Below are 12105 nucleotides of genomic sequence, written 5' to 3'. Positions count from 1 at the left end.
ACAATAAAATGAAGTGACAGAGAGGAAGCATAGGATAGTTATGGATATGGTGAATTGTATGTTAAAATTAAAAAATATTCCAAAATCTTTTTGGACAGAGACAATTTTCTGTGCAATTTATTTGTTGAACAGGTGTTCCACTAGAAGTGTTCCTGAAAAAACTTTTGAAAAATTTTGGAGTAGTAGAAAACCATTTATTGGGCGTCTCAAAGTTTTTAGGTGCATTGCCTATTCCCATATTCCTATTTAGTTAAGGAAAAAACTTGATGATAAGAGAGAGAAGTGTATATTTATTGGTTATAGTGAAGTTTTTCAAACTTAGAGGTTGTATAATCTTGTGACACAGAAAGTGATAATGAGTAGAGATGTGACCTTTGATGAAAGAGGTGTTTGGGACTAGTCTACTGAAAATCCTAAAACAGCAGAGCTCACTCTAAATTATTAGCAAAATGAGGATAATTATTATATTCAGCCATCATCAATTACTCAGGATCCACAAACTGAGTTAACTGGACGTCCACAACATCAGCGACAGATGCCAACTCGTCTTCAGGATTATATTATTGCAATAGATGATGTTTCTTCTGACAAAAATATTATTAATTTTGCTTTTGTTTGCAGATTATGATCCTATTGTGTATGAGGAGCAGCCGGTGATGATCGTTGGCTGAAAGTAATGGCGGAAGAAATTCGTGTAATAGAGAAGAATAATACTTAGGAGCTTACTTCTCTTCCAACTAATAAGAAATTTCATTGGAGTGAAATAGGTATATAACACAAAATTTAAACTCAGTGAAAAAGTTGATGGATACAAGGTGAGATTAGTGGTGAAGAGATACAAGCAGAAACTCGGGATTGACTATTTTGAAGTATTTGCACCCATTGCCAGGTTTGACACAGTCTATATGATAATTTTTTTTAACTATCCAAAATAGAGAAGAATAATATAGAAAAATAACACCTAGGAGCTTACTTCTCTTCCAACTAATAAAAAATTTCATTGGAGTGAAGTAGGTATACAAGACAAAATTAAAACTCAGTGAAAAAGTTGATAGATACAAGGTGAGATTAGCGGTGAAGAGATACAAGCAGAAACTCGGGATTGACTATTTTGAAGTATTTGCACCCGTTGTCAGGTTTGACACAGTCTATATCATAATTTTTTTAGCTATCCAAAATAACTAGAGAATTTATCAAATGGATATCAAGTCAACTTTCTATATGGTGTTCTTAATAAAGAAACATATATAGAGCTGTTTGCAGGATTTATTAGAAGAGGTCAGAAAAATAAAGTGTATAGATTAAAGAGAGCTTTTATATGGATTGAAACAAACTCCGAGAATATGGTATACCAGAATTTATTCTTATTTTCTAACTCATGTTTTTCAGAGGTGTCTATATGAGCACAACTACTTTAAAAGTTTGATAGTGAATTTGAAATTGAGATATTTGATGCCTACGAGGCCAGATATCAATTTTGCTGTTGGTTTGATTAGTAAGTTCATGAAAAATTCATGTCAGTCACATTTGCAAGCAGTTAAAAGAATTTTGAAATATATTGAAAGTACTCACAATGATGACATTTTTATTTAAGAAATGATCCAATTAAGTTATTTGCCTACATAGATAGTGATTGCGTGAGTGATACAGTTGAAAAGATGAGTACATTAGGTTATGCATTTTTCATTGGTTCAGAAGTATTTTTTTGGATTTCTAAGAAGTAGCAAGTGATTGCATTGTCTACTGCAAAAAATGGAGTATATTACAACGGTTAATAGTGCTACTCAAGTTTTGTGGTTGCAACGCATATTTGGTGTTTTACAACACAAGCAGATTGATTTTACGAAAATTTATTATGATAGTAAGTCAGCGATTGAATTGTCCAAGAATCCAATACTCCATGGGCGTAGCAAACATATTGATATTAAATTTTACTTCATATGTGAGTTGGTTCGAGGGAGGGAAATTGAAATTTATTATTGCAGAATTGAAAACAAGTGACTGACATTTTCACTTAGGCATTGAAGACGAAAACTTTTGTCAAGTTGAAAAAGATGTTAAGTATGTGTCTAAATTAGAGGAACTTGGTTTAAGAGATGCTATGTAAGAAATTATTAAACCAAACTAGTGCAAATGGTAGAGTTCAATTTCAAGTTGTACTAGTACTAGTAGTAGACTGGCCGTGATATATATGTGCGTAAGGGCTGAGAGTCGCAACACATGAGTTGAAGTAGTACAAATCAGTGGCATCTCTATTTGTGTTTTGAATTTTTGTAAGTAGTCATTTCCGTCGTACTTTTCATTGTGTGTAGTCAGAGTCTCGCTTGATCAATAAAAAAAATCCCTTGCCTCTTTGATCATTTACCTTGAATATTTTTCTATGGGTTTGTGATTGATTATCAATTTGGTCCATCAAAACTATTTTATGGGCTTGGAGTTTTCAAAATTTTAGATACCTCCTACTTGTTTATTTTCAATTCTTCCAATTTTTTTTTGTTTGCGTAAGTGTGATATGTCTTAAACTCAAGACTTTTCACTTATATTCCTTCCCAATACCACTCAACTCATCCCTCCCCTCACAATTCTTCCAAATAAATACAAACTGACATGACCCAAGTTTACGGGATGGGGGGGGGGGGGTTGGGGCCAAATATGGTTGAGTTAGGTACAATTAGGTACAGTTATAGTACCTTTTCAACATATATAGAGTAAGAGCGAGTGGGGGGTTTTGGTCTGAGGCTCTTTTTCGTCGACCCTGAGGCTCATTTTTTTTCGTCGGCCCTCGTGCTCCTCGCGTGCCAGGCTTTTTTTCGTCGGCCCTCGTGCTACTCACGCCACTCTCCATTCCTTCTCTCTCCTCCTTTTTCCATTGTCTTCTTTTCAACCCTAAACCTCAGCCGCTTTCTTTCTTCTCCCTACTCTCCATTTCTTCCTCCTTTTTCCTTTGTTTCCTTTCAACCCTAAACCGCAGCTCCAGCTAGGCAGAATTCCAACAAAAAATTCTCTCATATCCCTCCAGGCCGCAACTCCAGCCCACTTATACCCTCTCCTCTATAAAGAAGTTGTCAATCACCTCTCTCTCCTTCTCCGATCAACTGCAAAGCTAAAGTTTCCTGGATTCTCGCTTAAATTTTAGAAAATTTTTGGGCAATTCTTCTCCATTTCCCACAAAAAAAAGAAACATGATTTCAAACAGATATCCATGGCCATGATGTAAGCATTTCTGATTTTGTTCTGCTTTTTTAAGGTATTGCCTCCATTGTTCTGCTTTTTTAAGGTATTGCCTCCATTGTTCTGTTTCATGCTTTTTGTTTTTTTTTGTGCTATTTTCCCAGCTGTTTTTTAGCTTCTGGTGGAAAGAAAAGGGGGCGTTTCTTACTGTTTTTTTTGCTTCTTGTTGTAACAAGAAAATAATGACTCCTTGTTGAAACTTGTTACTGGTTTGATTTTCCTTCGGTTTTTTCCCCTTTTTTGCATCCAGCGTTGTATGTATGTTTTGTCGAATGAGTTTTTGTTGTAGTTTTTTTGGGACTTCTACGATATAGATTTTGTCTTTCTTGTTCGATGGTTTTTTTGAAAATGTATTTTCGTCTTTTTTTTGCTTATGTGGATTTTTAAGGCCAACTATATGTTTTGTTGGTGTCCGTGGTTCTTTTTTTTTGTAGTTGGATGTTGCCTTTTATGAGAATTTTTTCCCTTCGAAAGTGGTCTTTTTTTTGTATGTGTTTGTTTTCTTATTTCTTTGTCAATGTATTTTTTCTTTGAATTTATTTTTTATTCTGTGTCTTTTGTAGCTTTCTGCTTTTTTTTTTTTCAGGTTTCTTCTTTGTATTTTCTTATGTGGGGTTGTAACGCTGGCTTTTTTAGTGGTTTGTTTTCGCAGTGTGAGGCTGGTTTTACGTTTTTTTTAGTGGTTTGCTTTTGATTGACAATTTGTTTTTCTTTTTTACTTTGGTAGCATATTGTTATCTGCTTTGCTTTGTTATTGTACTTTTGTGATTTGTAAATTGTTTTTCCTTTCTTCATTTGTTTTTTATTTTATTTTTTTTATGGTTTGGTTTGTTTGCTCCATTTGCTTCTGGCATACCTGTGATTGTTTTCTGTTTTTTTTTTTTTTGGAATTTTAGCTTTGTGGTAGTTTCTTGTTTGGTGCTCTCTTGAAGTTTAGTGTTTTTGCTTTTATTCAGTGTTTATTTGTGGTGGCTTTTATTGTGTGTTGCTGTCATTTTTTTGGGATGCTCTTTTTCTAATTGGTTTTTATCTTTGTTCCTATTCTTTAGTTATGTGGTCAGAACATATTGAGGGGATATTACGCACGCACGCCGGAGGTTGATTCTTGCCTGGTTCATTGGACGTGTCAAGTTCAACTTATCGAGGCATCGCATGTAAAGACAACCTATGGAAGCGATTTACCGAAAAAATTCCGCTACTTTATTTTTTGTGATTTCCAGGTATAGATTTCTGCTGATCTGTTGTTTTACTTTCCTTGATGCTTTCACTGACTGTGCATTTGTTTCTTTTAGGGCGTGAAGGTTACTGCACTTGCAATTGATGGTAACATTGATTGTGTTAGCCAGTTACTTGTACCGTTTAGAAAGTACCGTATATCCAAGGCTCGTGTTTATAAGATCCCTGATTGCGTGGCTGTTGGATCTTATACCTATTATTGGGTTTTGACCGACGAAACTGTGCTTGATGAAGTATTTGAAATAGAGGCTCCAAAACTTCCATATTATTTTGCGTTGGCTTCTATTTCTTCTTGTCACACTGTTGCTGAGACAAAAAAGTTTATAAGTAATGCATTATTGATTAATCTGTTTTCTATGCAATGGATACAACTATATCTGTATGTTCTGGTTTTCACTGGTTTTTTTTTTTTTGAACTTGGCAGATATCATGGGAATTGTTCTCTGTGCTTTTCCTGCTAGGGATGTTTATTTTGAAGGGGGACCATCTGTTGCACGGGACTATGTAATTGTTAATTATGAGTACGTGTCGATTTTATTTTTGTTCTGTCTGTTATTGGTACTGGTTGTATTTGATTTCATAACTTTTGTTTGTTTGGCCCTGTGATTGAAGCATGAAGCCTATTATATTGACACTCTGGAATGAGTTCGAGGCCCTGGAGGGGACTGAAGAAATTGATGCTTTTTACTGAAAGATCTCCCTGGAAAACATGAGGATCTAGAGTTTTCGAGACCACGGGATCATACCAAATTTGCCTTCAAAGTGGGAATTTAAAATTGGGCATAAGAGATGAAGCTTGGTGGTGATGCCTTGTCGGCTTTCAAGCTCTGTCATCCCTTTTTTTCTCCCAAGAATAGTGAAAGGTGAGAATTTTTTGTTTTAATTTTGATTCATCAAGTTTGATAGGTGTCATTGTTTGTGTTGTTTGCAGTTGGTTTCTTTTTTGGTAATATTCTATGGGATTTTACTTCATCTGTTTGGTAGCTTGCTGTGTTGGGTTGAGGTTTTGGTTTGTGAATTTTGTGATCCAAGTCCCATAATTCTGGCTTCAGACGTTCTGAAATAGGTTCATGTTTTGAAATCTGAAATGGGCTTTTAGAATTTTTTTGATTTTAAGGAAATTTATTTGCTTTTGATGATGAAATTGATTATATCAGGCTCAAGGTTTTGAGAATAAGTTCCGAATATGTTGCTTTATACTGATTGCTAAAAAGGTTCCCATTTCTGAAATGATCTTTGTGTTGCATTGTTATAGTTCTGTTCTTATTTAGGAATGTTTCCTCAGTATTTACTTCCTCTTTTGTTGTGTTTTTCATGATTCAGCCATGCATAAAATAGGTTCTCATTTTTTCTAAGGTCGAGATGCCTATGTTTCTTAATTACCATTGGCATATCCCTTCACTGAATCTCTGGACAGGATTCATTGCAATTAGTTTTTTCCCTTTAAGGAATGGATTCTAATTTGTTATTCCCTATGTTGTTGCATGCTGAAGATTTTTGAGACTGGTGACAAAGCATGAGGAATGAAAAGTTGGGCAAAGAGCAGAAAATGGCTCAAGTTAAAGTTAAATTGCGAAAGGCCATGAATTGCCTCTGCTTAGGGGAACTTGCAAAAGCAGATGAAATGATCCCTTCTTCTGAATCACTTGCAACTAAAGATTGTTCCACAAGTGTTTATTCTTCTCAAGCTAGAGAAGCTGAAATGAAGCCTGATGCAGGCAACATTGAAGAGGTTGAATCGTCTCTGCGTGAGAGTGGTTCTTTGAATTATGAGGGGTTGTGAAAAGCTTTCTTTTCTGAACATCTTTTACTTAAGTTTTGCAGTTTCTTGCTTGTGAATGCTTTCTTAATTTGTGTTTTTTCAAAGTTAAATGATTTCTTGGCTGATCCTTTGCTTGCACTAATTTGTCCTTACTTTTCAGGAAGCTAGAGCACTGTTAGGAAGATATGAATATCAAAAGGGAAACATAGAAGCTACTTTACATGTTTTTGAAGGAATCAATATTGTTACAGTTACTCTGAAGATGAAAATCACACTTACCAGACGAGGAGACCATCCCAAAAAACAATCTCAAAATTATTCCTCGCTGCCCATGTCATTACATGCTGTTAATTTGCTCCTGGAAGCAATATTTCTAAAAGCGAAATCTCTTGAGGCTCTCGGGAGATATAAAGGTAGTTTTCAACTACTTGGTGAAACTTCAATCTGTTTTCTATAAGTCCATATCATACATTTCTGCTGGTTTTTTGAGTTTTGAATGTCTTTACCTACTTTTGCTGCACTCTGATCATTCTTCTTAGATGTTCTTTTGATAGTGATGTCATGTTAAGACTACAGTACATTTTTTATTGCTCATAATTATTAGATTTTACGGTCACTTTCTTAAAATGCTTGTAAGACTTTTCCTGACATTTATTGCCCTTTTGCCAGATTACTTGGAAAATAGAGATTGCCCCCTCATTTTGTTATTCTCCCAGTACTGTCCCATGTATTACTATAATTTTCTGCTTCATGCAATTGAAAATTTGAACTTGGAGGGCTACCACAATCAAAACACCTTGACTCAGAAGTTGGATTCCAAAAGACTTTCTATAATTTCATGACAGAGATGGTGGTGTATTTCATTGTACTGGAATTTGTGGGCAATAGATTTACTACTACTGAAATTTTTAAATTTGCAATGCAATGGATATATAACTATTTAATTCGGTCTACCGACTGATGTAAGCGAGATCATTTCTATTGAATAACACTTATGCCTAGCTTTTGTACTTCCCTTTGTGTTTTGGGGGTTTGTATTCTAACACTGACATGCATGAATGTAAAGCTCTTGCTTTTTGCAAATTTTCCAAGTTTTCCTCTGTATTGGTGACAAAGAGAAGGAGGATTTCCAAGGCCAACACATAAATTTTTATTTTCTGGATAATACATAATTCCTATTATCTTGCAGAAGCTGTTCAATCATGCTCAGTTATTCTAGACATAGTTGAATCTTCATTAGCAGCAGACTTGCCTAAAAACTTTGCTGCTGATTGTAAATTGCAGGAAACACTGAGCAAGGCTGTTGAGTTACTTCCAGAACTGTGGAAACTTGCTGATTTTCCCAGTGAGAGAATCATTTCATACCGGAGGTCCCTTCTTCATCCATGGAATCTTGATGCACACACTGTTGCCAGGATTCAAAAAGAGTTTGCTGTCTTTCTTCTTTACAGTGAAGGTGAGGCAAACCCTCCAAACGTGTGATCCCAAATGGACAGTTCTTTGTTCCTAGAAACAATATTGAAGAATCTATTCTTCTTTTGATGATTCTATTGAGAAAAGTTTCTCTCAAAAGAATTGAGTGGGATCCATCGGTTTTGGATCACCTTACTTATGCATTGTCTGTATCAAGGGGTTTAAGGGCTTTAGCTTACCAAGTGGAAGAATTGCTTCCGAGGACAATAGAGCAGAAAGATAGGTACGAGAAGCTAGCCCTCTGTTATTATGGAGAAGGCGATAAATGGGCTGCTTTGAATTTGTCAAGGAAGTTGTTGAGTAGGGCGGTTGATCCGACATGTGTTCTAGCTTTGCTATTGGCTTCCAAACTTTGCGGGGACAGGAACTCTGCAGAGGAGTTTGGTTGAAGGGGAGGGGACTGTTGGCGTTGAAATGGAGAGATAGCTTTGAGAACCCAAATGGAAAAGACGACGAGAAAGGTTAAAGAGGAAGAGATTGTAAGAGGAAACACCAGAAATCTAGCGGGCTTCATCGAAGGACTTCTCTGCTTCTCCATTGTAGTGGGTACTAATCATTGTAACTTTAATTAGGAAATAGTAGGATATATACTACACATTAAATGGTTTTGATTACAGCATTGCAGAGAATCAGTAGTCAAACTAGATTTGGTACCGTTAATAGGGAAAGGAGGACATTGCAGTGTCAACTTGAGAACAACTGATGCTTCTTTTACCGAGTCTCTTTGTGGGTTACATTATCAGAATCATTGCCAAATTCATGTAATGGAATAGATTTAAAGTCTCTGCACTTCCTTGAAGTTTATAGCACTTTGGATTATCAACCTTAATCTATATGGCTCAGTTCTATTTTTCCCTTTGTCAACTGCCATGCAAATTCATATTGATATACAAAAAAATAAATAAATTTGCATAACATGCTGGATAAAAGAAGAATGTACCGAAATTCAATCACTCCCTTGATCCTCATACTTGGCAGGGCATATTGTCTTTAGTTACCTACGCGCATCGCGCGTTTTATACCTCCTAGTTCTATCTATAATTTGTGAATGTAACAACAGGACATCACATTATGTAAAAAGTATAACAATTAGACCACTGCATCAAAATTCCAATGTATCTGCCCCTAGTCCATTCCAGTGATATTATTTTCTTTTAAATCTTGATGGATGGAATTGAGAGAAACTGAAGTTCCACCTCCATTGATTTTTTCCGTTCAAATTATAAAAATGTTAATGTACTCATTCTATTTCCATGGATCGGGAATTCGATCTTTTTAAATTATACTTTAGTGATCGCCTTTCTAAACAAGGAAACCAAATGAAATATATGAAAAAGTCAAATATAAGAAAATTGGACTTTAACTGATTTAAATCAAATTACAAATCCTTTTTTTTTTTTTTTTTTGAAAACGAGGTATCAGGCCTACATAAGGAGAAAGAGAAGTTCTTAAATGGAATCTTTTTCGTTGCTCATTCTACCATGGAAGGTAAACTTATAGCAGCTTAACTTGCAGCTCTGAATGAAGCAGAATGATAGAAGGCCTTTATTGTTTGATGTCAAGTCGTGGTAGCTACAACCCGTTCTTTGCATTCCATTGGGAAGCAATTATGTTTAGAGCATTGAACAAAGTTTATAATGATAAATTCACTATATAAGCCTAAAATATGAATACACTAAAAAAATATTGAATTCTATCCCAAAATATAAACAAATATTGATTGATGGCACCATCATTATTATGTATGTTGACTAAGCCTCTTCCAAAGAAGATAAAATCGGTGTCATTGGGAATGGGATCAAACCCCTTGGTACAATAGGCTAATGCCACTAGCAATAAGAAAACTACCTTTTTTTTTTCTAACAATCAAACTAGATTAAAGATTTCAAAGATAACAAAAAAATTCTAATAAGCGGATGTAAGTATTGAAAGTTTTGAGTAAAACATTGCTAGTGAATAGTTGTAAATCAAAGAGGATGAGTTTGCACTCTGAATGAAATTCACAAATTATTCTTTAGTGCTCATTTGCAAAAATTTAGGTGTATTTTTGTGTATGATTATGAATTTAGGATGGAATGAATAGTTGGTAATAGTGGCAAACTAGTAATGTCAAAATCTTAATGTAATATATAATGGGTAATGTTATTTACATTCTTCATATATTATTTGCACTCCCACTATCCTATTTTATTTTGATGAAACCATATTACCCCCTCCCTAATTTCATCTCTTTGCCTATGAGTTAACTTTATTAGATTTTCTCTTACACTCTAAAACCAATTAATCATTCCATTACACATTAAAATAATTAATTTAAAATTGTCACTAATATGTATTTTTTGTTTTCTACAAAACTTCTAACAATGTAATATAAGCAAACTCCAAATTTCAAGCCCCAAAATAAATAAATAAATCAAAGATAACCAAAACTGAGTATAACTACAATGTCTCATCTATAGGACACTAATACTTCAAAAAATCTACTAAGAATAGCTCATATAGCCACCATAGAGGGAGTGAAGCTTTTACTCCTTCTATCCCATTGAAAGTGCCATATTTTCATTTTTTGGTTGTCCCAAAATATTTGTCATGTTTGACATTTCTAACTACTTTATACTCTGAAATTTCCTTTATGCCTTTCATTAATAATGCATAAAGACAAATATAATGGAATTGCTTTGTACATTTTACTTTGACAAGCACATAATTAAGGGCAAAAGTGAAACAAAAGGAAAAACTCTTTGGTAGAATGTATTATACATAAAAAAATATGTATCCTCAAACATAACTAAATATATGGGATGGAGGGAGTAGTATATTTCAACAAAATTATAACAACATCTAGTATCCAGATAATGCAATAGAACCTCAATTGTAATAAAAAATTTGCAAAATTGAAATTGAAATAAGAATATAAAAAATTAATTAAAAATAGTTATATAGATTTAGAAAAAGAGAAGTAAAAGTTTTTTTTTTTTTTTTTTTTACCTTTTGGATGACAATTGTATCCAACTTCCCTGCATGTGAACACAAGATAGGATATGAAAAGAAATTAGAACAAGAATAATATGATCTCATCAAGATGAAACTGGAGTAATGCGAGTGCAAATAATATTTCCCTATATAATTTGATTTGGCGGTATTTCTTATTTAATAGGTTAAGCTATATAGCCATTTTGATTTAGTTAGAACAAGTGATTTATTTACGCTAAAGAAAAATTTTACGTCAAAAGATATTTCTCTTCATGCATGAAAATATTGAGATTTGTTTTGATTCTCACTGCACAAATTAAGTTAGGGATAGCTACTATTAGTGTTGCACCCCATTTTTTTTTAAAATAGAAATAATAATAAAAATAAAAAATGAAGTTTGTTGTTATTGTGTTTTTGCAAAAATATAAAAAGAAAAGTACAAAGAGCCTACAATAGGACTTGACAGAAGCGACGGATTTCAACCCACTAGAATCTTAAAAAAGGATTTTTGAAAATTTTGGAATCACCACTTATAAGTTTAGATATATTGAGTCACCTAAAAAGAGTAATTTTTATTTTCGAAACACAAATTAAAACCCTTGACTATATAACTCCAGGTCTTTTAAAGTTACAGAAATGAATTAGGAAGCTACATTTATGAAAGGGAAAGGTCAAGCTTTTACTCTCAAGCACCCACCACCCTCAATAAAACAGATTGCGAGTTTAATTTATTCTCTTAATTTTAAGGTTAAAATGAGTTAATCTATTGCTAAACACATAACACATAAAGAGTGAAATAAAATAAAATGATCAATTCCAAGGCTTTCCGTTGGAAAAGCCATGAAACAACGTGCTCAAGGCTCACTCGATCTCACGTGACAAAATAAAAATTAATTAGGAAAATAAAAAAGAAAAACATTACAAAATTGGAATGCTCCTCTGTCCCATATGGGTTACATCACTTCTAAAAAAAGAAAATAAAATTAATTACAACTTAACTTGACAAATGAAAAAGCTAATTGAACTAATCTCCTAGGACCTAATTGAAGGTATAAAAGCAAGGTTTTCGGGGTCAAATTACAAAGTCTTAAAACTTTGAGGAATAAATTACAAAATAAAAATTGAAGGACTAGAATTGCGATTTCCGGAATTGGGTCGTCTTCCCCAATCGATGAGAACTCCAGACAGCTGCTGCTTCTTTCACATAATAAAATTCGAATTCATACAAACAGAAAAAGTACAAAAAAGAAAACCCGCGCGTCAAAATCTCTCAAAAGTCTCCCTTCTACCAGGAAAATTAACGATTATCTTCCGGCAAGCATTGTACTTGCTGGGATTTCACTTTCCTCACACGCACAAACGTAGATCAGTTGTCCTTTTTTTTTCAAATTTTGTTTGGGCATTTTGTCAAACAGGTGATACGCATCCGA

At 34.0% G+C, this 12105-nt stretch overlaps 1 pseudogene; it reads left to right on the top strand.

The window, feature by feature from the left end:
- The first annotated feature begins 4902 nt into the window (after positions 1–4902).
- On the top strand, positions 4903–8531 carry LOC113723604 (protein NPGR2-like; annotated as a pseudogene).
- The last annotated feature ends 3574 nt before the right edge of the window (positions 8532–12105 follow it).

The sequence above is a fragment of the Coffea arabica genome, chromosome 2c, assembly GCF_036785885.1.
Source record: "Coffea arabica cultivar ET-39 chromosome 2c, Coffea Arabica ET-39 HiFi, whole genome shotgun sequence".
NCBI classification, from domain to species: Eukaryota; Viridiplantae; Streptophyta; class Magnoliopsida; order Gentianales; family Rubiaceae; genus Coffea; species Coffea arabica.
This window is presented reverse-complemented; position numbering and strand designations above follow the sequence as displayed.